Below are 25,791 nucleotides of genomic sequence, written 5' to 3'. Positions count from 1 at the left end.
TATGGCTTCTGATGTTGCCGATATAGTGAACATCAGAAGCCATATTGCATGCCGATTGTGTACTTTTTAGGGCTTGCGAGCCCGATGCGCTGCCGATGCGCGCTCACGTGTGAGCGCACATCGGCAGCGACATAGTGAGGGCAGGCAAGACTATATAGTGCAGATCTGTACTATATAGTCTTTGTGCCTTACATACTCACATAGCTCCGGCGGCCAGAGGGGCTTCTCCTGGGGCTGCAGGGCTTATGCACAGTGACCCGGAAGTCCGCCGTATAGAGGAGGGTGGGGTGTGTGGCCTTTGATGTATGCATGGGGGGGGGGGGCGGGGGGGGGAGCTGTTGCTGTGCCATGGCCCTGGGTGTCGCAGCACGCTGCCATCTGTGACCCTGCCCGGCACCTAGTGACAGGTATCGGTACTGTCCTCTCCTCTTGTCTCCTTCATGCCGTGCAATGCGAGTCCCGATGCGATCAGATCACTTGATATGTACCCAGCATGATACCGGCCTTGGTGAGGACCTGGGGGGGGGGGGGGGGGGTGCCAGCATTGATGTCGGCAGTGGCAAACAATGGGGGGGATGGTTGGGGCTACAAGGTCATTGGTAGGAGATTACACACTGAAATGGGAGTCTTCTGCAGAATGAATGAGGGTAGGCAACTATGATATATACAGTGACTTCTTTCTACAAAAGTATAAGGCATTGACTTGCATGTGAGATAGGCATTCCACGGGTTGTATAAGGAATAATGAATATTGTAATGGCTCACAAGATGGTGCCTCATTTTAAATGGCCTCCAGCATCTGGAGGTGAAGGAGGAGCCTGCGGTGAGTGCTCCGGGAGAAGTGGGCTTCAGCGGGGCAGCTCAGTGGAGGCAGTCTGGGGTGTCAGAGGCCGGGCCCAGGACAGCTGTGCCCGCAGCACCACCTGTAGTGCGTATGAGTAGATACATATTTGCCCAGCATTAATTTCTTACTCATGAAGTGAGCTGAGCTGGGGAGGGAGGAATAATGGGATCAGCCATAATATTATACACCCTCCCTTAGACCCATTTGTAGTGGTACTACCGGAGACAAGCACTGTGTCTTATTGAGAAACGAGCATAAATGTTCCTGCAGTCCATGGTCACTATTGTACCAGTTCCATACTTCCCCACATTCCAAAACTAAGGATTGGCAGAAACGACACCATGTAATACTGATCAGGCAGCAGCGGCTACAGAGCTCAGAGAGTAGGTGTCCCATGTGCAGGATCCATGCAGTCTGCCTCCGCTCTCTCTGGTGGCACAGCTGAGTGAGCGCACTGACTCAGCCAAATCCTACTGAGCATGTGCACGTTTCCTGGTGGTTGTTGTACTGCGCACGAGGAAGTCTTTAGGTATAATACAGGGATGCAGGGTGTGCGGCGTGGTTCCCTCTGTGAACTACACACCCTGTAGTCATTATACCAGTGATGGCTAATTTTGACACCCCAGCTGTTGAACTACACATCCCAGCATGCCCTGCTAAAGCTTTACTATTTGGCCATGCTAAAACTGATTCAGGGCATGCTGGGATGTGTAGTTTAACAACAGCTGGAGTGTCAAGGTCAGCCATCAGTGCATTATACTGTAGATAAAGCGTAGACGTTGCCCGTGGCAACCACAGTGTTGTCGAGGAAGGGCTGCTTCCACTGGTCAAATGTGATTTAAGGATAAGGGGCAGATTTATTAAGCCTGGTGAAGTGATAACGCACCAGCCAATCAGCTCATAATGGTAATTTTCCTAACCCAGCCAGTAACTTGACAGTTGGGAGCTGTGTGTCTGGTGCCACTTTATCACTTCACCAGGCTTCATGTATCTGCACCACTATTTGGGGTAGTGCTCACCCTTCTATAATTTATATGGATATTAGAAGTGACCGGGGAGATGAGAGCATGTACAGGTCAGTAGCCTTGGCTATTACATAGGTCACAGACTTCTGGGGTGACTTCTTATATCCACAGTAATGTACAGAACGGGATATAATACACCTTATGTTACACAGCATTACATACCAGTGTGTAAGCAGCATACCACTGTGTTCAGCATTAGCAGCATCTTATGGCGGCGTGGTTATCGGTACCAATAACGATATAACACTATGCGGCTGAGTCAGAGCAGCTACATCACATTTTGCAGCTGTAAAACGCACCAACTAAACCAACAGAATTGCTGGCATATGCAAATGAGCAAAACCTGTGAGATGTTTGTAGGTGTGCAACAGCAGCGTGAGAGATAGGGTTGTGTCACACACATCACACACGTGCATGTTCTGTTATTATACAGGGTTTTATTGTACATTGGTTATACATAGATACACGGAGAGTGATATCTATAGATAGATAGATAGATAGATAGATAGATATCTATCTAATATGTACAATATTTACAAATATACAAATATACATATATACATATATACATGAATGTGCCGTCCTCACTACCGACCAGCAGTAGATCTGCAGCCTGATGACAATAAAGGCCACAATAACGAATAGCACATATAAAAGTCATTAGGGTCCATGTCTAAGGACTCCGACTCCTATTCTGCATGCCCAGTGCCAGATGCCATGTCACAGCTCCCTGGGCGAATTCTGCCTCCATCTTCACTGCCACCGATCTCCTCAGCGGCCTCCTCAGGCTCCTCCTCTGCATCAATGGGGGAGAGGTTTGGTGTAAATCTACAAGCCTTGAGGCGTCGGTTTCTTCTGCGGCTAAACACCGGTCGGCTCATGTGGACATCCGCAACAAATTCTGCCTCCTCATAGTCCAATGAAGCCCAGGTACTCGCAGGTAAGTCACTGTCACAGCATTTGCCGATACAGCAGCCCATCTTCACTGTGAACTTCTTCCTCCATCCAGTTCCAGTGAAGAAATGAGCCTCAAGCCAAAGAGCTTGCATTGTGACATCATATCTCTGTAACTTCATCAACAGGATCTCATATATTTCTGCAGGCTTGATATACAGTATGGGGATTGTAATTAAAATAACTGTCCCCTGATAATTATCACTAGAGACAGGATTATGGGCGGTATTCAATGTGAATACCGGCGAGGTGCAGCGAATCCTGTTTAGGATTCGCTGCACATTCGCCACGTTCCGGAGCCTCGCCGGCTCCGGTATTCAACGAGTCAGGGGCTCGCTGCCCCTGACCGGCGAATATGAGCTCCTGCGGCGAACGCCGCAGGGAGCCTGAGGACGGTGGCAGGCAGGGAGATGGAAGTCTCTCTGCCTGCCCCAGAGCGTATGTGGGGGGGAGGTGGGCTCCCCGGGAGCCAGGCAGCACAGGCTGCCCCCCGGGGGTGCCAGCAGGGGACCGGGTATATTCACTACACCCGATCGTGCATATGTAACGATCGGGTGCAGTAAATATATGAATATCTAATGAGCGGCTCGGCTCCGGCGCCCCCTGCTGGCTGCTGTGTAAAAAAAATAAAAATAAAATAATATTTTTTTTTAAATTAAATATATATTCATGTGCTTACAGCACATGAATAAAAATAGCATGCTGCTCCTCAGAATAAAATTCCTGATTTTTTTACACCAAATGTAAAAAACAAAACACTTTATTTTAAAAGTTCACCTTCCACTTCACCATAAAAAGATAGCGATTGCTACTCGGTGAATCATGGCGAAAAAAACCTTCAAATGTATTCGCCATCTGGTCATTGAATAGGGTGATTCACCGTTTTAGTCAAAAATTCGCCAAACAGCACAAATTCGCCATAAAAACATGGCGAATCAGGCTCATTGAATACCGCCCTATATGAAACAGAAGAAGATTGACATATGCATGCAAATATGCATGAAAAATACTTAAAATATGCATAAAGTGTTAAAATATGCTACATTAAATAATAAAAAAAAGTAATTTTTATCTTATTTCTTTAAAAATTAGCATACAATTAGTAAGAAGTAGAATAACATATTGATCATTAACAATTATTTAACATTTTGTTACTCTTGAAAACGTAAACAATCAGGTACTGTTCCGAATGTTCAGTAGTAAGATTGTGTCTTCTTCGATCACTCAAAATAAGTAAGTGGAAAAGGACCGTTTCACATTAACTGAGGTAACTGGGCCATATTTGAATTTGGGTGCTATGTTAGCACTCTGCAGCGTCCTATGCTCTTCTGGCATAAACTACATGGACCCTCATCTCCAGCGCCGATGGATCAGCGTAGCATGTGAGGGCGGCGCAGTGGAAGGCTTCCTCCCTTGTGCCGCATACTCACTGTGACCTGGCGTTTCCTCCACGCCGTGTGATGTCACAATCCTTCCGTCCACCTTCTCTGCTGCAGAAGTCTCTCTCTTGGCGCCAAGTCTCAGGCCAGGGGCAAGCAAAGGTTCAGGAGCTTGACTTTTGTTAAAATGGGTTTGCAGCCTAGAGCAGTGTCAGACGTAGCTGTAGCGTACATCTATGGTCCCACACACTGCGCATATTGTCCCAGCCTGCACACTCTACCACTACCTGGCCAGCAGCAGCAGGGCAAAGCATTGCTGTGATTCGCGGGTGAAAAGGGGGTGGGGCCTAATACGTGAAGTGCCCCCCTTTGGAAAAATATGCTCCATCACTAGATTTTCTGTAAAATATGCAATAACCAGTGAGAATGTGCAAAATATGCATACTACTTATACAAATATGCAAATGCATATAATCCTGTCTACATATAACTGTTTGTGAAATATCGCTTTTGATTAGTAAAGCCATTATAAAATTATAACAAGTATATTTAAAATGAATGACAAGTAATTGCACAGCTTAGAGAGACCCTGATAATAAAGCACATAACTCTGACCTGATGTTTTGCTGACTCCATAATATGGGCAAGTCTTCTGAATATAGCTTTAAAGTCAGATGAAACCACATATTGAGAAGTATTGTATATGTAAGTTCTATAATGTATAACATGAGTTTTAACAGAGACCAAGGCACATCTAAGAGGTCCACAGAGGGTCTTCATGTGACCCGTTACCCATCAGTATGCCCTCTGTTACTTACATTTTATTTCTCTTACTATGAAATGTCTGTATATACACACAGAACCAGGTACAGCATTAAAAAAGAAGATACGTGGTAACAGCCACCATTTTGAACTTAAAGTATATAGCTCAGTGAAGGGCAATAACGTCCTCATCTTTCTGTCTATGTACCACTGGATTATTCCAAATGTGTTTGCTCAAGGATTGCAAATGAGAATTCTAAAGACTCAGTTTCATAATTCAGAGACTTAGAAACACTTTCTTACCATTCAGATGTCTGTCTCTAAGCTTGCTCTGCGGTACAGTGTGCGGTCTGCGGGAGAAATGGTGTAAGTCTGTCGTATTCATCCAGCGGCACTCATGTAAACACCATGGCGCTGGCGCTTACAAAACACATATCTGCTCCACTAGGCCCTCCACCATACTCATCCTCACGTTTGCAGGCTGCATCCATGCTTACTGCATGCTAGAGTTCCTTCCATTTCCCGGCCATGGGCGCGGCCATATTGGATCAGATAACATGACTTCCCACAGCCAATCCTGTTACCTGACTCTGACCTCACTGACACACAGTCTGGGACTCAGCCTATCAGCTGTCACAGGCTACTATAAGGATGCTGGGAGAACTGCCCCAATCTGTCAGTGCAATGATGTCTCTAGAGTAGCTGCATCTCTAGATCTGCTTCTGTGAATATCCTACTTTCTACAGCGTAGTGCATTTACATCTTGTCACACAGACTAACTACTCCTAGTGATTCTCACCACATCCTTTGGTGCCAGCGGATTCTCAACTGTACTACCACCTCTCATGCTTATCGTTACCTGTTCAGTTACCATCAACACCATTGATACCATTAAATCCCATTACTCTCCATTGCTCACTGCTCATTACTTCAGTGAGTGGAGGTTAAAACAAACAATGTGTAGTAGGATCTTATTGGCTATCAGCTGTCATGTGATTTGGGATAGCCAATAAAGTCCTGATTTGAAATCAGAATAAATCACTCTATACATCTCTAATATATATATATATATATATATATATATATATATATATATATATATATATATATATATATATATATATATATATATATATATATATACTCAGTATATGTCTCGAAGATAACAGATGTGTTTTGGTACACCATACTGTTGCTCTCAGAGGTGATAGGTGTATTTGAACACTGTATAGTTTGAAAGCTACCCTTACACATGAGGTAACGACTTTATTTGTGTAAGTGAGGTACGCCCAGAACAAGTGTAGTTCCCTCCCCTAAATTTTTCTTTAAATCACAACAAAACGACATATTGTTTGTTTTATTTTTATTCACTGACACAGTGATCCTCCACTCACTGAAATAGGAACATCCAAAGATACCTTTACTGGATTCAGATAACCATACTAACTGTGAGTATGGTAAGTAATCCCTGTGAAAACACTGTAAAGCTTCTGAGTATACGTAAAGAAACCTTTATACACCTGGCATAGTTAGCCGTGATGTGAGTTTGAGTACGTTCTATTGATCTTATCATCTGCTGCGTGAAGATTCCACATGTTTGCATTTAGTCTGCATATTCACGGAAAGAAAACTTTATATCTGCACACCCATGTTCATTATTGTAAGTGGGGTACACCTGTATGAATACTTCACCAGTTGCATGTCATTATTGGGCTTTATTGGACATTATTGGATTTTGAGACTGTACTACACATTATTAGAAAAATTTGTCTATGGTGTATACTGTACTACAGAGATCATACAGTATATTTCCACCAATGAGCAACTGATCACAGAAAGACCTACTGGAAGTATCACATCACCAATACTGAAAGGAACGTATGGTATTATTCACTAATCAAATTGCGCAGCTAAACCCGAAGCTGTCAGCCATGTAACAAGCTAATGAGCATCTGATTGGAGCAGAAATTGTATAGCTCCGATAGACACCCATTAGCATAGATTACTAGCAGGAGGCTTTGGCAACTATCGAATCGGCCGTTACCTTTCTATGTAGGATGAGACCTGCAAACTTCCAGCTATGAGCTACTTCAAAATCAGTCCATTCCTCACAGACACAAATCCTCTTTTCTGTAAGGGCAAACATCTGCTTTTAATTACAGAACACGCTGCCACCTTGCACCATAAATCTATGTGCCTTGGCAGAAGTCTAAGCTCCTTTGAGCAAATCAAAGTGCACGACTTTGCCAAAACCGGTTTTACATTGGGCATAACATACGTTTTTCTTATATTTCACAGAAAAAGTTAGCAAATTTGGATATGTTAGAGATTGCCCTGCCACTAGCAGAGCACACACTGTACTTCTTCCGTGATGTCAGTGCTTCACCATTAAATGTTCCTTTTTATGGTTCTTAGATAGGCTACATCAATGCACAATGTTCCTCTTTTTAAATGATCGCCAATATTTGTAAAATGCGTTCAAAATACTTTCCCCTGTATAACATTTTACCCAGCTAGGACACTGCTTAGACATTTGATAAATTGACTTATAAGAAGCAATGTTGTTTTTCTCACAGCCGACATCCCCCACATTATAAATCATAGTCCGAGTGTTATTTTCCGTACCCACAAGGGCAGCAGCAACATTAAATGAACAGAAACAAAGTAAATATCACTTATGGTTGTACACTACTGTAGAAGATTAATCCACGGAGGAAGGGCGCTGTGGAGTTAACTCTAAGACCTATTATTTTTTATGTGACTGATTATGTATAGCACCTGCTTTTTAATACACAAAGCCCACTAAGTAGTAAGGAGTGTAATCGTCAACATATGAGATTTTCTGTAAAGATGATATTTTTCTCACTGTATTCTCATCACTTTATCAATGTACGCCAGAGTGTAATAGATATTATAAACATATATATATTCATGCTTGTCAGCTTGGAGTTCTGCCATCTGTGTGATTTATACCTCTATAATGCTATGACTCCACTTAACAGGAAACATAATAGAGGGAATCAGTAAAACATCACACTTCTGCAATTCTGTTGTCCCTCGCGGCAACACGTGTATCCTCCACAAATGCGCCACAAGCAATGCACCAGATTGGTAAATGCTCATTGCTAGTAAAATGATTACTTTCCCAGCGCAGGACAGCAGTTCTCTGGAAAGATGTCAGAGGAAGAGTTTGCATTATTATTCCTATCCTAGCAAAGGAGCATGCAAGAATCCTTACGGGGCCTACACACGGGGAGATTTTCTGAGCATTCTGATCGATGCTAGACTGCTCAGCATAGAGCGATGTGTCAGTGATGTGTGCGGAGCAATCTGTCAGGGCCAGTGTTCTCAGGTGAGACTAAGTAGATTTATCCAGCATGCTGGATATTAATCGCTTAGCGACAGCGCTATTGCTATGGCCCAATACACGGAGCAATGTAGAGGCATTTTCTAAACGATCAAGTGAGATTGCTTAGAAAATTGCCTGAAATCGGCCCATATTTAGGCCCCATTACAGTAGTACACTCTATGCATTGTAAACTGGTTTTAGTATATTTTGTGTATTTGAAGACAAAACCAAAAATCAGGTGCTGATAAATAAAAATAAAAATAATTCAAAATATGTGAATGAAATTAATAAATTGTTAAATTAGTTAGCAGCAGAAGAATTGATGGACCTATGGAAGTCCATGCAAGTGTTCAACAAGTGAGAACTTACTGTATACTAAAAAAAAGGAGATACTCTGCGCTTGTGAGGATATATATATAATCAATATAATTGCTGACTGACAAGAATGAAGTACCAAACACAAATTTTTATATCAAAATAGATCTTTATCTAATAAAAAATAAAAAAATAGAAAAAAAATGACCGGTCAATGTACAATAAAAATATCAATAAACAAAACAAAAACGTATACAATAAATGGCATAAAAAGTGTTACATTTTAATTATATGAAATTAGAAAGTTGGATCTTGCTTAAAACTAATGACCTCTGTCCTCCTCCATCTGTTTTAGGTCAGTAAAGAAAGTGCGTAGTGAAAATTTGCATAAATGAATATTGCTGTAAAATCGCTGTATCGGTGTTAGTTCCGTTAATATGTGCAATTGATGAATAATGTACACGTATTTTGTGTATTTGTTAACAAAACAGAAAACGAAAAATGCAAGCGTGGTATAAATGGGCCATTTATCTTCCCAACTATTAACAGTAGAACATTTGAGTGGTGTACTGTATGTAACAATGTGTTGAAAACATTATCCCACAATGCAATGATGTAATTGCTTAATGTGCAATTTGTTTTAAAAGGAAAATATATGGGGCGAATCAGCCAGTGAATGAACATTCATCAAACTAAATAGGCCATGTATGCATGTGGAAACATTATTTTCTCTTTGTGCCTTGCGTTGACATACAAAAGTATAGGGAACTCTAAATTCATCAAGGCAAGAAAACCACACATTTAGGGGTAAATTTACTATCCAATAAGATTCTGTCTATCATTTTCTAGGATGCAAAAGAGAAATGATAGAGAGAATCTGATTGGATGCTATGGGTAATTTCACCTCTTTTCATTTTTAGATGCTTTAGATAATTGACCCCTTAGTTTCTGAATCCCCCTATTGGCATTACGTTTGGATTGTGATGAAAGATTCATTTGGATCCCTCCCCCCCCCCCTCTGTGATCCTATCCGTGCACATGTGAGAACTCAGCGAAACCCAGCAGTGTAAACTTTCACCATGGAAGAATCCACCACAGGTCTTGCGAGGACATCTGCTTTGCATAGCAGCTATCTCCACACATAGGGCCTTATTCAGATCTGAGCAAATGTGTTTGGAAAATGGGCAAAACCATGTGCACTGCAGGTGGGGCAGATGTAACATGTGCAGAGAGATTTAGATTTGTGTGAGTTATTTTGTTTCTGTGCAAGGTAAATACTGGCTGCATTATTTTTACACTGCAATTTAGATCTCAGTTTCAGCTCACCCCATCCAAATTTAACTCTCTCTGGACATGTTACATCTGCACATGGTTTTGCCCATTTTCCGAACACATTTGTACTGACCTCAGATCTGAATAAGGGCCATAGAGAAATATGGAATTACTCAGGTAGTTTTGAGTCTGCCATTGCAACTTGCGGCAAGTAAAATCCTGAAATTGTGCTCGTCCATTGGGGCTAAATAATAAATTGGCCCTTTAGAGCCATTAATCATTGTATCAATATGCCCCTAATACACACCATTCTGCAGCTGTAGTTTTATATTAGATCTTAGAAGCTAAAATATCCAGAAGCATTATAATAATATTATAGGAATTTGGTTAATTACTTTTTTAAGGCTTTTAGACAATTGATAAACTTTTTACAGGGACTTTAATATAATCAATTAACTTTTTTATAGGTTTATACAGTAATCTAAAGATAATCATCAACATCATCATCAACATAATATGAATTATAGTTAGAAGACCAAAAGTATGAGTCTTGAATCAAGCACATTTTAGAGAAACAATTTATAGAAAACTAATACTGTACATAAAATGGAGAAATTCCTAATAATGAAATGAATAATGCCACACAAGTTACATACTACTACACTTATCTTCTCCTCATTAGTTATCAGCCAATGGAGAAAATTACCTGTGAGTTGCCGCCAAATCAGGTTTTACAGAATGTGTCTCTGTAGCTGATTTTGGCTTGCAGCCTATGGATGTACACAGTGGCGTAAGTTCATTCCAGTTGCCCGGAGGCAAGGTAAGTACTGGTGCCCCCCCAAATAGCTCATTCAGTAAGGTGTTTGTCTCCAGTAAGGTCATGGGTCTAATACAGGGTGTGACACTTGCAAAAATGATGTTACAAGGGGGAGTAATCCACATTAGCAATATCAACTGATTCCAATTAACGGATTCAAACTCAAAGGGAAGGAGAGGTGCCCCCTTGGGAGCAGGAGCCCGGCGGCAGATGACTCCATTGCCTCCCAGAGTTCTGCCTCTGGATGTACAAACAGAAATCAGATATTATTATCAGGGATGTATGTATAATGGAGTGGGTGTAGGGGAATAGTAAGAGGTGGAGGCCTGAATGCAGCCTCATCATTCCAGGACCCCTTCTTTCTAGCCAGCAGTACAGGAAATTCTGAGCACTAGGGTTCAAACTCTTTTGCGCATGCACAGAACTCCAGGGAAATGATATGGCGGCCATTTTCCTGACGAATCCCTTACTGTGCATGTGCAAAATGCTGGGAAAATAGACAGCACACCATTCTCTTGTGCCTCCATAGAGGTGAGTATTGAAAAAAAAATGGGTGGTGGTGCACCCATTATAGATACCCCACTGGCTGGATGGAGCTCGAGCTCCAGGCCTAAACAAAAAAAAATATTTTATGACCATTTAGGCTAAATTCCTAAAACTACTATCTAAGGAAATAAAAGTATAGATAAAATGCATTTTCTTCCTAAAAAATGTAATACAATATAAAACACACTTTTTCAACATGTTCGCTCTTTGTAAATTACTTAAAATTAAGGGCCTGATTCAGAGATGGAAGCAATTCTAATTGGAAGCCCTGACTACCTACTTGGGGGGGGGGGGGCACTAAGCACATATGCACATATAGCACATACATGTGAAGATGTATGTAATATATGTGATGGCAATGTATCCGTGATTGGCAGCGGCGCTGTATATCACAGTCGCTATGGTGCACCCGGGTCTCAGTCTGAAAGACTTAGGATTCGCTCTCCTATGCCTATCCCCAGACTCCATTGCCTATTGTCACAGGTTTAGAACAGAATTAGGTTAGTGAAGCCTAATGTTGAGATTCTGGCCATTTCCTGGCATGAGATTGTTGGTAAGTTTACTTGAAAGTCCTGAGCTACCGTGCGGCTGCGCGCAGAGGAAAAGTCATTTGATGGTAAGTAACCATCGGAGGATTATTCCTCTGATCGGGTGCTTGCAAGCGGATGTGTAAGAGTACACGTCCGCTCTCAGCTTAGAGATGGGATTCAGGCGGCGGTGGGGAGGTGGAGGCACGCGCATTCGCCGGGGCTGAGTTAACCTGCTCGCTAGGCTCCGAATATATGCAGCCTAGTGAGAAAGTCTAAATGACCTCCTTTATGTGCTTTCTCCAAAGCATGTGATCTTTTCTAATTTTTAGAATAATTAAAATTCTCGAACCTGAGTTAAAAAAAAAATGAATAGTTTTTCTTGGCCAGATTACTGCACATATTAGGTCTGGTAAGGCATTAGAGGCTTCCATGACATTTCATTTCAGTGTTAGTTTCATATAAAGCAATGAACCAATAAAACTGCATGAATTGCTAAACTAGATTTTCTTATAAATATATCAAGTACTATTAATATTAAGTGGATAATGTTTCAAGTCCCAGTGTTCTGAAATGCCAGTGTACTGTACTCTCAGGACTTGTGAGTACTGTTTTTTAATTTCCTCAGACAAGGCCTCCCATGTGTAGATACCTAAGAAGCCAAACCATAAGTTACATAAAATGCTGAGCTGGTAGAACATTTTACCTCCTTATAATAGGAATTATTGTATTATCGGAACCGTTTTTAGTCTGCAGTCTCATTAATATATAATTATTACATATTAGCCTTTAAACAATTTATCTTTTCCTTGTTTGTCAATATTTCATACAAATATTTGCCTAACTTCCTAAAATATATGGGATATTCTTGAATTTCTATGAACCTTGGAGTAAAACCCGTACAACATGAAAGCAAATTCTTCTCTAGAATCAGAAGAGCAAAAGAGTTTAATTTTTAAATAAATGATGAAGGACGGTCATAATTATCAGCAACTGGTTCCCTGGCCTCTTCCCGGCAACTAAAAGGCAGCGACACACCTTGGTTTTCACAAATGGTGACCGTTGACGTACCATCCTTGCCATCGAAATTGCATTACTTGGTACGTTGCAATTTGTACTATGGCACTTTGTTGCAAAATTTGAACTCAGGGCACAGGCCTGGCATAATGTGAACTGGGGGGAACTGTGTGGCATAATGTGAACGGGGGCACTGTGTGTCATATGCAAGCTATAGCACTACAATGTTTCATAAAACTTGCAACTACTGCAGAGAGAGGCATTTCTCTATAAGTACTAAGGTCAGGACACCTACAAATATTGCTATGGGGGGCTAAAAAGTTCTGGCTATGTCATTGCCTGTAAAATATAACAACAGTGTAGAATTTGCTTAGACATAATGTAAATGTTATAAAGTCATAATAGCAATATTCTCATCAGAAATTTACCATGTTAAGTGTCCACTTTTAGAAATTCAAATTCATAGCAAACATGTCAGTCAGACCCTTCAGAGATAAGCTGTTCTTCTATGGATGGTGAGTCTAGGCTGAACTACATCCTCTGAAAGCGTTCCGCAGAGCCACACATTACATCAGTCCTCATGTTACATGAATGAGTAAGTCAAGCTGTATAGGTGCCCTGTGAAATAAACGCTCTTGACAACATGGATTTAATGTTCTTTTCAGATAGTCCAACTAAGCATTTGATACATAGATGTACGATATAAAGATTCTAGAGTGTATTTGCTAAATTTCCTTACAAGAGATGACTATATTAAACAAAACAGATACATTTGGCATGGCTGAGTATAAATATGCATCTCATGAAGATAACCAGGGACTTTAAAGTTACATGAAGGAATATAATACATAGCAGATCTTTATTCGGAATAAAAACCCATATTGCAATGATCATCCCACTGTGGCTCTGGTTTCTGTCTTAAAATATAAATGGCCTTTTGAAAATCCTGCTTTGACTTTATTACAACAAAAGAGCTCCCATGTGTTAAGTATTATTAAAACCAAACCAGATTTTTGGGAAGTATATGTATAACAATGGTTTTCAGTATACTGGTACATGCATCTACTGTAAATTTTTGGAGCACATATAAACACACACACATGCACACAGATGGCTATAAATAAAAATGGCTAAATATATATTAATCCAATATTTATCATCGTTATTTAAACATTTTTTACAAGTAGTTATTATTATTTAATTTTATTATTATCCTTTATTTATGTGGTATCCCTGAAAATGTGGTCACCCTATAAAAGTTAAGTAAAGTCCCTAATGTCCGGCCCATTGTTGTCTCAGGCCTACAGAGATGTCTCTCGCATTACCTGTAGGTTTTTTTGTGTTGCATCTTTCACGTCACATTTTGGGAGAGCTGCCCCATTAAAACCTTTGACCCTGTCAGCCTAACTTAAAATTAGTTTGGCAATAGACTGCAAGGATGTTCCCCAGCAACAGCCCTAGCCCAGGTGTCTGCTGTCTCCGGGAAACCCAGGCCAGTAAGGGAGCAGTCTCTCTGAGGAAAGGCTGATCAGAGAGTGAGTGAAGAAGTTTAAAGAGCCATGCTGGTGAGAGATTAGAGATTAAGGGAGATTAAGGCTGGGTGACAAAAGGCTGCTGTTGTTGCTGGAAAAAGTGTATTTCTGCAGATGTGATACCTGCACCTTCCAAAGGCATTTTAGTGAGGGAGTGCTGGAAGAGTACTCACCATCAGAAGACTCAAAGACTCCCGAGAAAAGGAATCTGCACTAACTGATGAATTGTAGAACAAGCACTACCAGCTGTAATCCTCAGAGACCCTGAAGAGAGAAGCCAACAAGGATCGATTCCACTTCTGAGTTGTCCAAGCAAGTGGCTGTCCAGGTAGAAGCTGTCTGGAAGAAGAACAGAGCTTTTGGTTAATAAAAATCATGAGGGAAGTGAACACTGCAGGAACAGTATAGTATTCCGCTATCGATAGCATACCTACAGTAACGCACCACATTCAGTGTGTGGGATAAACACATCAGTGGTATCTTTATAACAATTGTAATAATAACAGGAGGTGGCTTACCCAACCTACTCAAACAAATGTGAATAAAAGCACAGAGCTCAAAGGTTTGGTTCCTTTACTGTCTGTTTGAAGTAGATCACGGTGATGTGTGCAACTTATAGTTCCCAATACAGAGAAGACTACATTTAGCTACTGCCACTGCCTCCTAGCAGGAGAAGCAGATATAATGGGGCAGTGTTTATGTTGCATACAATCCACATGAAATGCTGATGTTGATGTAGTTGAGTGATATTTTTTTTGCTACAGCGCACATGCGGACATTTTGGTAAACCCCATCGGTATATGCATTACACAGAGTGCTTTCCTGATTAATTCTGACAATATTAGAAATGTGGCAGAAAAGAGATGGGCAATCCTGGGACTGGGAGATGGCTAGTAGTGCAGGCAAAAATGGACCATTCAGTGGGCGTATTATGGAAATGTTGTGGGCATGTCAGTGCATTGGCTACATTCCCAGATACACAACCACAACTGTGAGACCATAGTTAGACGGAGCGATTGCAGCTATAGGCTGGTGCAAGTTTTGATGATGCAATGATCCTTCCCCCTCTTTGTCTCCTCTGAAATACAGGAAATTCCTGCACAAGGATGTTTACTGTAACATATAGCACCTGACATATGGCCACACATACACACACACACACACACACCAGGTTTGCAGCCATTTTTTTATTTATCATAGGCCAATGGCATGCAATATGAGCAATCTTTACTCTATAAGGGCCAGATGTATCAGGCTTGAAAAAGTGGAGAGTGGTGAACAACCAGCCAACAAGCTCATAACTGTAATTTTTTATCAAATCTGTAGCACGGCAGTTAGGAGCTGACTGGCTGGCTGTTAATCACTCTCCATTTTATCACTTTTTGAAGCTTGATATATCTGGCCCTAAACTACTTATTTTATTGGCAGGATTTCCAGTAGCTTTTTCTGGTGTATTTCCTGGAGGTTTTCAAACGGCATTTTAATACATTTCAAGATACTGTATCTGTTTGTATAAAAATGACAATCATATGTTAAAGTCATAAAAAAATATCAGTAGAACACTCACTCGTCCAGCAGGAAGGGGAATGGTATAAGGGGTCAACAGCATCACAGTTGACATGGAGAAGGTGAATATAGACAATGGTTGACATACGAGAAGGTCAACGTGTGTTTGTCATGTATTTTTGTGTAAATTTGTAGATTTCATCACAAGGACTGAAATGTGTGCACCATGCTCCCTCACTATTGCTGCAATTGCCACACTATACCCTTCTCAGTCAGAGTCCACATGGATCTTAAAGTATGAATTTTTTTTTTAACAAATGTCAACCTTTTAATGTGTTGACTATTGCCAAGCCAACGTTTTGCTTGTGTTTATATGGTCTGTGTTGATCACATGGTGTCAACCTACTCACTATCAACCTAGACACTGTCAATCTATAAATCAGAACCAGAATGGCACTTACTTGAATTGTAGATATAATTTCTTAATGAAGCAGTTTCAGTAATGTTTCTGCAACACGTTACTTTTATTATTATATATATATTATGTGAATGCATGTGACTGGTGACTCCTTGTATGTACTTGACAAATGAGCTATCTGCAACTGAGCTATAATGACATTGTATGACAGATACGGTGGGCTATATACAAGGCAGATCATCTCCGAGATTATGTTTATGCAGCATCACTGTGTCTGCTGTAGTGCCAGATTGTGGGAAGCGAAGATGGAATATATAAGTGCTGAGATGCAAACAAGCGATGACTTTAGATGTAGAATTGGATCAGTCAGTTTAACTAGCCGGGATCAAAGTCAAATGGTGGTTGTGCTTTCCTAATACGTAGAGACCTATACATTATCACTAATGGGGTGATACATATGTTGAAATGCTAGTTTCCATATGTTTTAGTACCAGGTCCATTTACTAAAACTCAGAAAATTGAAAGTTGATTCTTATAGTCACTACTCCTCAGGGGCGTAACTCCAAGAGGCAATGGAGACACCTGTGTCCGAGCTCCAACCATAATGTGTGGTTATCATTAGGATACACGTGTGACTGCTGCTCATCCAACAGAGTTCTGTGGCACACCCACTGCTGCTGTATAGTATATACACACTCTCTCTCTCACACACACACACACACACACACACACACCCATACATCACATACACACACACACACACACCACCATATTTGTTTTCCCTTTTGGGGCACCAAACTCTAACTTGGGCAGCTGGGATGAACTTACGCCTCTGCTGCTGCCAGTGCCAGATTAAGACTTCGGGGGGCCCGGGGCACTTTAGACAGGGGGGCCCCCTTGCACTTGTCATTACTGGCCGCAAACTGATTACACTGTCAAAACACAGAGTAAAGGCAGTATAAACTTGGTCAATGGGTAACTTCAGGGGATATATCTATCTATCTATCTATATATATCTATATATCTATATCTATCTATATATATATATAGATAGATATACACACACATACATACCACATGAAAAGCCTGTGTTTGTCCCTCTGCACCTTACTCTGTAGGAGACCTCACAGTCCCAGTGCTGCCTTTGAGTAAAAACCCTCCCATGACTAGGCTGCTGCTGCTGTTATCCATGGGCCTGAGAAGCATGTAATGAGCTCCACCAATCAGAGCTCAGCACAAACTTCTCAGCCTCTGCCCTCTGGTGCAAAGTGTCATGGGACTTAGTCAACTCCCAGTAATGCACTGCACACTTGGCGCCCAATGCTCAGCACCATTAATCATTGTCACATTGGCAGATAGGTGAAGCTGCAGCACTACCCCACTCCCATGCACAAAACCTTTAGCTAAAAAAGAAAGAATTTTTTTTGGGGGGGGAAATACATGCCAACCAAAGGGGGCCCCTAGCTAGAGGGGGGCCCAGGGGCACTGACCCCTTGTGCCCCCATTATAATCCGGTCCTGGCTGCTGCTCCTTCTTATAGGAAGGAGGCTCGGATTGCAGAGGGATACTTGTGGATCCCTCCACTGCAACTGCCATGAGTGTCCTGCTGCTGTGCACACGTGAAGCCTATGAGACCTCAGGTCACACATGCATACTGGACTCGGTACTGGTAAATAACACTGCTACTATTTGTGATTGAGTGTGAGCCGAGGCGTCTTTGTTTTCCGCAGCAGCTGCCAATGCATTATAGCAATCCTGAATTGCTCTTATAATTAAGTATCCGCTGCCATTGTTCCCCAGTGATGAATAGGACCAATATAGAGCACCTGGGAGATTTTTACATTGCATATATACTGTATAAAGTCATGTGAAATAGAAAGTACTGTATTTAAAATAGCACATTTCTATTATTTGTTATAGAAAATAATGCAAAGTGTGTGAAAACTTTAGTCATCCCATGAATTAGTGGCTCGTGGATCCTATAGCAGCATTAACTTAAAATATAAACAAGAGAGTTGTATATGCAGAGAGAGTTATATATGAAATCTAAATTGCAGTGTAAAAATAAAGCAGCCAGTATTTACTCTGCACAGAAACAAAATAACTCACCCAAATCTAACTCTCTCTGCACATGTTACATCAGCCCCACCTGCAGTGCACATGGTTTTGTCCATTAAAGGAGTTTGCTTTTGCAAACCAGCCTGAATCACCCACAATATTTTGTATATATTTTTAGTCTCTTACACCATACTGTATTTTACATATTTTAGTTCATCTCTCTTTATAAATTTGCTTCCGTTCATTGATATTTTTTTCAACCACTTATAAGGCTCCGTATAACATGTCCATGTGGTTCTTGTAAGGAATTTGACTTGGCCATTCCAAAATTTAATTCATTAAACAGTTTTTTTCTTTTTCAGTCATTCATTTGTAGGTTTGCTGATGCGCTGAGGCTCATTGCCCTGTGGCATGGACCAATGATCCAAGCTGAAGTTTTAGGAGAGTTGGATTACATTTCCTTGTAGAATAACTTGGTATAAAAAGGATCAGATCCAGTGGCTGCACAACAACACAGATTCTCACCCCCTCCACCACTGTGTCTGACAGCAGACATAAGGCTTTTGTCATTGGAAGCTGTGGATTTCACCAGAAGCATCATGTTTCATTTCATTCATATGCAATTTACAAACAAGAGCTGTATTGTATTGATTTTTTGGTAGGGTTCGGAGATAAAGTGCTTTCGTCAGATTTCGTCTTTCGTCCAGGAACATTTGCTTTAACCTTGTTGTCAGATGCCTGTAGATGCAAGGATTTAGGTATTGGGTTATGAGAGCATCATATATCCTGATATGTGGATGAATGCGCTAGAATGACCATAGGAAATTGCCTTCAATGCTCTCGGTTTGGTCTACTCAAATAGGGCATTATCCATAGGCATCCATTTCCAAACAATATTTATAACACTGTACTGATATGTAAAAACGTAAAATTAAAATAGCGAGTGCTAAACTTTATTTTTCACATGATAGTTTTTTATTTATTTTTTTAAATAAAAATGACATACAATATGCTGTCTCCTCCTGACATAATATAATTATACATGTTATATGCCACGGCTTCAATGTCTCAGTCATACTCACTCCCTCTCCTGTTTCAGTCACTTCCCAGGCAGAGGAATCCTAATGTACAATTGAATGATAGGTACGGTAGTTGCATACAGAATACAAAGGCAAAGGCCAATACACACTGTGCGATTTTGAGCTGAAAGCAGATCAGTTTCGTAGTTTAAGCTGCTTTCAGCTTAAAAACCGCCCAGTGAGTGGGCCAGCGATGAGCAGTGATCATTGATGCGCACTTCCGCATCATCGCCGGCCACCGCAGCTCATCTGCTGGTATTACCTGCTATGGAAAGTCATCCACCACCGAGAAAATCGCTCAGCAGGGTGTTGTCCATACATGCTGGGCAAAATCACCCAGTGTGTACGGACCTTGTGTTGGAGAATTTATTAATGGGCCGAGCTGTTGTGTTTGCTCTGATGTTTTGTATCAATTACTCACTTGAAGTCCTGCTACCTACACGTCAGCACGTGCGTGTGTTGAAAAGGAGAAGGGAAAATATTCATAAAAACCCTCAGGCAACAGCATGCACTGGGTCAACATGGTCAAAAGGTTGATGCAAGCAAAAGGTCAACATGGAAAAGGATGACGTAAATTTAAATTTTTTATGTGTATGTCAACAAAGGTCAACATGTGTAATAAACAGGATAGTATAATAATTAGTTCCCTTTTCCTTTCTTCTTGCAGGTAAGTATATTAACTGTAGGAATGTCCACAGCGATATTAGTTTCTTTGAATATCAGGTACTTTATTTTACCAGTTAAAACATTAAAATATATATGCAAGAAACATTACATTAATGCAGTCACACAGATAGTTACAATTGATACAAATTACAGAAATAACACAATTTTATTCAAATGGAGCTGGAATGAAGCGTCTCATCCCAGAGATGTTCCTTCTTCAGGCTGCCTGTAACAAGTCTCAATTTACTTGCAAACTTTTAGGTTATCTAATACCGAACAAGATATTTATATATATTCAACATAGATTTACTATTAACATTTTTACATTACATCAAAATGAGAATATTATCACTATTATATTCTAAAATACTTATTTTTTTATTGCACAATAATATACCTGCTGCAGCTGTAAACTTTTACTTAGCCTCTGTCTTTATTATGTAGTAGTCACTATAACCAAAGCGTCTATTTTTGTTTTGTAGATTGGAGTCCCGCACTGAGTATCCTGGCAGTGGCCTTATTTGTAATCCACAAGTCAAAGTGAATTAGGTAATCATTCCTGGCTTTCTCACTTTGGGCCTTATTCTAGTTCACTCTGACAAAAATGTTCTTAGATGTGCACTGCAGGTGGGGCAGATGTTACTTGTGCAGAGAGAATTAGATTTGGGTGGGGTTTTACTTCAAAGTGAGATCTATATTGCAGTGTAAAAATAAAGCAGCCAGTATTTACCCTGCACAGAAACAAAATAACTCACCCATATCTAATTCTCTCTGCACATTTTATATCTGCCCCCCCCCCCCCTGCAGTGCACATGGTTTTGTCCATCTAAGAAGAATTTTGTCAGAAAGAGTGAACTAGAATAAGGCCCTTTGTAACAGCACTTTAACAACACTGTAACAACCCTGTATATATTCGCTCGCCTCTTTTCTTTATATCCTTTGCCTAAGTGTGTAACTCACTGTATAAAGTCTTTACACCTTATTGCTTAGTACAGTCACTATTTCTCCATCAAATAATATTAGTCAGGGAAAATGACTTCTCTCCTTCTGATGAGGAAGCACATAAATGTCTGCCTGTTGTACAGTTATCTTCTGAGGTAAACGCAGTCTCTTTGTTAACTCTGCATTAGGTTGTTAGCTTCTTTTAACCTTCCTGGGATAATATATCTTTCAATAGATACATATGGGAGAGAGAAGAGTGTATTATAGGCTTTCTGTGGTAAAATGTTTCTTTTCTGTGTGCAGCTGTATATATCCATAGCTTACTGTAGCCTTTCTGAGGTAAAATGTCTTTAAACAATATACAGGTAAATATGAGAACAACTGCACCGGGCATAAATTTGTTAATGGTACAATTTACAATATCATTTTGGATTTTACTCATAGTCCACTTTACAGGTTTGGGGCCAGATTCTCTAAGCTTCACAAGTGATAAAATGGAGAGTGATAAACAGCCAGCCAATCAGCTCCTGCCTGACATTTTTCAAACACAGGGCGAGATGTACTAAAGGGAAAATGCGGTAAAACCCCCGTTTTACCGCATTTTCCTATGTACTAAATCCCGTTCGCAGCGATATCGCGGGGCAGGGTATCGCCACCTTTGGGTGGCGATACCCTATAGAAGCCTATGGGCTTCTTTTCGCCGCCCGCCGCCTCGCCGCAACCCCGCCGCCTCGCCGACCCCCCCTTTCCCCCCTCCCTTGGGCTTACCTTCTTGCAGGTCCTCCAGGACCCCGGAAGGTAAGCCCTTCCTCCCCCTAGCAACGCAGCCGGACGTCCTTCCGGCTGCAGGGGGAGGAGGAAGCGCCGGGGACAGCTTGCTTAGCTGTCCCCGGCGTGAAAGCAGCAGAAGCCGGCTGGGAGGTGACGGAGACCCCCCGCAGACCACAGTACAGGTATCGCGGGGGGCCTCCGTCACCGCATCGCGATGCCAGCCGCATATGTTAGTACATATGCGGCGGCATCGTGGCGGGGGGGAGGCGCGAAGGGCGGCGATGTATTTTAATACATCCCGCCCACAGTCTGTGACATGGCAGGCAGGAGCTGATTGGCTGGCTGTTTATCACTCTCCATTTTATCCCTTTTGAAGCTTAGAGAATCTGGCCCTTGATCATTAAACAACTTCCACAAAAATAACAATGAGCAATCTTTTTTTCTTTAGAAAAGTGGTTCCCAAATCTTTTTGAATCAGGGAGCCATAGAGTATCAGAATTATTTTCCGCCACCCTTAGGCAAAAATATTCTAATTGAGATATTTAGAAAAAATACACAATTAACTCAATTGGTTTTATATGTCATCCTTAGATTCAGTTACAGTACATGGGCCCTTATTCTGGTCGGTGCGGATATATCCGCGTGCGTTCGGGCCGTCGATGTTTTGTGTCTGCGCATGTGCAGAGGCGTCTCTGCGCATGTGCGAGCGGGGCGTACGGCCAAATCCCGCATGATATGTGAACACTCCAAACAGGGGGTGGAGAGGCGCGTGAAGGGCTATTTGTGCTCATTACCATATGCATACGCCCCGCATTTGATGGGCGTTCCCATGCAAACGCTGGGCGTACGTATGGTAATGCGGCCGTGACGCACGTGTAGGGGGCGGACATATGACATTGCCGGATGTCAGCTGCCCGCCCAGATCCCTGCTTTTGCACGGAAAAATGTCTGTGTGGTCTGAGGTTGCGGGAGCTGGTGGACCACTCGGTCCTGCATTCAATGGTCTGCGACCATCGAATGATGGGGGAGGTTCCCTTAGATGGAGGAGGCGTATTCCGTGTAAAATACACCAGGGACGTGCGGTGACGTTTGTGGTTGGTGAGGCACTGGCTTGGTGGAGCCAGCGCCGACAGGCTCTGTGGGGAGCTCTGGGTCCAGGTTGCTTCTGCGCTGACAGGCAGGTGCGGTCGCTGCCCCCTGCATAAGCAGCAGTGGCCATAAAGAACAGCTCCTGCCTGTCAGTGCTGAAAGAAGCAACCTGTACCCAGCCGCCATGGCGCCTGCCCACATACATTTTTCAATTAAAAAAAAAAAATGCGGCCAAATGTAATAGCTTATTAAGGGGCAGACTTGTCTGTGTATGTGTTGTGACAGTGTTGTGTATCTGTGTATTTGTGTAAAGTGACAGAGGTGTGTACTGTTTCTGTATGATTGTGTAAAATAAGTGTGATTTTAAATTAAGTATATTGGCCCAATACTCTTTAAAAAATCCTGAGGCTAGTACGTTGGGCAAATATACTTCATTTAAAAACACTTATTTTACACAAACACACAGAAACAGTACACACCTCCACCTCTGTCACTTTACACAAACACACACCTCTGTCACTTTACACAAATAAAAAGATACACACCTCTGTCACAACACAAACACACACAAACACCTGTGCCACTTAAAAAAAAACAGCAATATCATACTTAAGTAACAGACATGTGTTTCTATCACTCTGACATGACATCTGAGTTGCAGTTGCTGCTTCACTTTACTGTTTGTAGTAGTGTCTTGCTACATGGCCTGTGTTCTGTTTGTGCAATTCCATGGGCACTGGCTAAGCGAGGTAGGCGATGGCCTGGGCTGGCTTGCTGGGCAAAGTGACGTCAGTCAAACACCAAATGGTGTTTCCTCCTTTGAGTTCTCTGTGTGTCCCCTTTTCACACTGTGCTGCTGGCCACACGGATCTGGGACTGTGTCAGTCACTTGCAAAATCGCCCGTTACATCATGCGGTGCTGCTGGAGCAGTTAGAGGACACATGACGCAAACTCTCCTTCCTCCTTCCAGAGCCCCCCACAGCAGAGTGTGCAGTGTCAGTCAGACAGCAGCACAGTGAGACAAGCGGAAGCTGCTGCTGAGGCTGCCAGTGCCAAATTCCTGGACATTGTACACAGGGCTGCCAAGAGAAATCTTGGGCCCCGGAACAACAACTTCTCAGGGCCCCCATGGGAGGGGTGCCACCACAGCATGTTAAGGTGGTTTCTTAGCAAAGGGCAGACTATGCAAGAGCATATAAGTAAATTGCTGGAAATGGTAGCAAAGCTCAGATCTATAGGAGAAGAGCTGAAATGCAGTCACATAGTAGCCATACTCCTGTGCAGTCTACCAGACACATACAGTGCACTGATAAATGCCTTGGAAACAAGACCTGAAACAGAACTCACACTAGACTTTGTGAAAAATAGGCTTATAGATGAATATCAGCGCAGGAAAGAAATCACACAGGATTGTATGGACAGTGACTCTGAAAAATCTCTCAAAGTTACAGACATCAGGGTGCATAACAAAGAAACAAGAGCATGTATTAGATGTAAGAAAATCGGGCATTTAAAAAGACAGTGTTCCATATGGAAAGAAGAACAGCAGAAACTACTTTTAAAAGGGTCCAAGCAGAAAGTGAAAGCTGCACTCACAGATATATGCACAGATAAGTGGAATGGAACTTTTAAAGCGACAGTAACACATACAAACTTTAGTTGGTTCATAGATTCAGGAGCAACAAGTCACAAGACAAGCGACAGAGATTTCTTCACCGAGATTGACACAAGTCATAGAGAAGCAATCTATCTTGCAGATGGTACCAATATCACTGCAGAAGGTAAAGGGCATGGTATGCTCATATGCTCCAGTACTAATGAAAGTGACAAAACAATACCAATTAAAGATGTACTATATGTTCCCAGATTGGAAGGCGGATTAATATCTGTAAAGTGCTTAACGGATAAAGGACTTACTGTTAAATTCCAAGACAAGATGTGTCTTATCCAGAATGGAACAGAAACAGTAGCCACAGCCAAAGCAGAGAAACACCTGTATCGCCTAGACACGACAGTACAACAGGTGAGATTAAGCACACACGAACACAACGACTGTATTCACATGTGGCACAGACGACTAGGACACAGGCATCCAGACAGCATTAAGGAACTACAAAAGAGAGGTCTAACGAAGGATCTCACAGTATCAGACTGTTCAACAACCATGAGGTGTGAATGCTGTATAAAAGCCAAAGCCACAAGAATGACAGTTCCAAAACAAAGTGAGAACAGAGCCCAGAGACCTCTAGATCTCATACACAGCGACGTGTGTGGCCCAATGCAAGTACATACACCAAGCGGTAACAGATATATAGTGACTTTCACTGATGACTACTCCAGATACACAGTTACTTATCTCATCAAAAGCAAAGATGAAGTACTGGACAAGTTAAAGGATTATATAACAATGGCTACAAATAAATTTCAAAGAAATCCACTAGTGTTTCGTAGCGACAATGGAGGTGAATTCACAGGTCACAGAATAGAACACTTCCTGAGACAGCTCGGTATAGAGCACCACAAGACCGTACCCTATTCACCGGAACAGAATGGGGTAGCTGAAAGGAAGAATAGGACTCTGACAGAAATGATCAGATGCATGTTATCAGATTCAGGACTACCTGACAAATACTGGGGTGAAGCCGTAATGACAGCCACGTACTTACAAAACAGATTATTCTCAAGAACAGTGGAGAAAACACCATATGAGTTGTGGCATGGCAAGAAACCAAATGTGAAACACATAAGAGTCTTTGGATGTAAAGCATTTATGTACATTCCAGCAGAAAAACGAAGTAAACTGCAGAATCGCGCAGTAGAAGGAATCTTCGTTGGATACAGTGAATGTTCCAAAGAATACAGAATTCTGAACCCAAAGACGGATAAGATAACCATAAGCAACAGCGTGACCTTTGTGGAGGA

This window comes from Crinia signifera, chromosome 2 (genome assembly GCF_055691185.1).
Source record: "Crinia signifera chromosome 2, ASM5569118v1, whole genome shotgun sequence".
In the NCBI taxonomy this organism is placed as follows: Eukaryota; Metazoa; Chordata; class Amphibia; order Anura; family Myobatrachidae; genus Crinia; species Crinia signifera.
The sequence above is the reverse complement of the archived record's forward strand: the minus strand, read 5'-3'. Positions refer to the sequence as shown.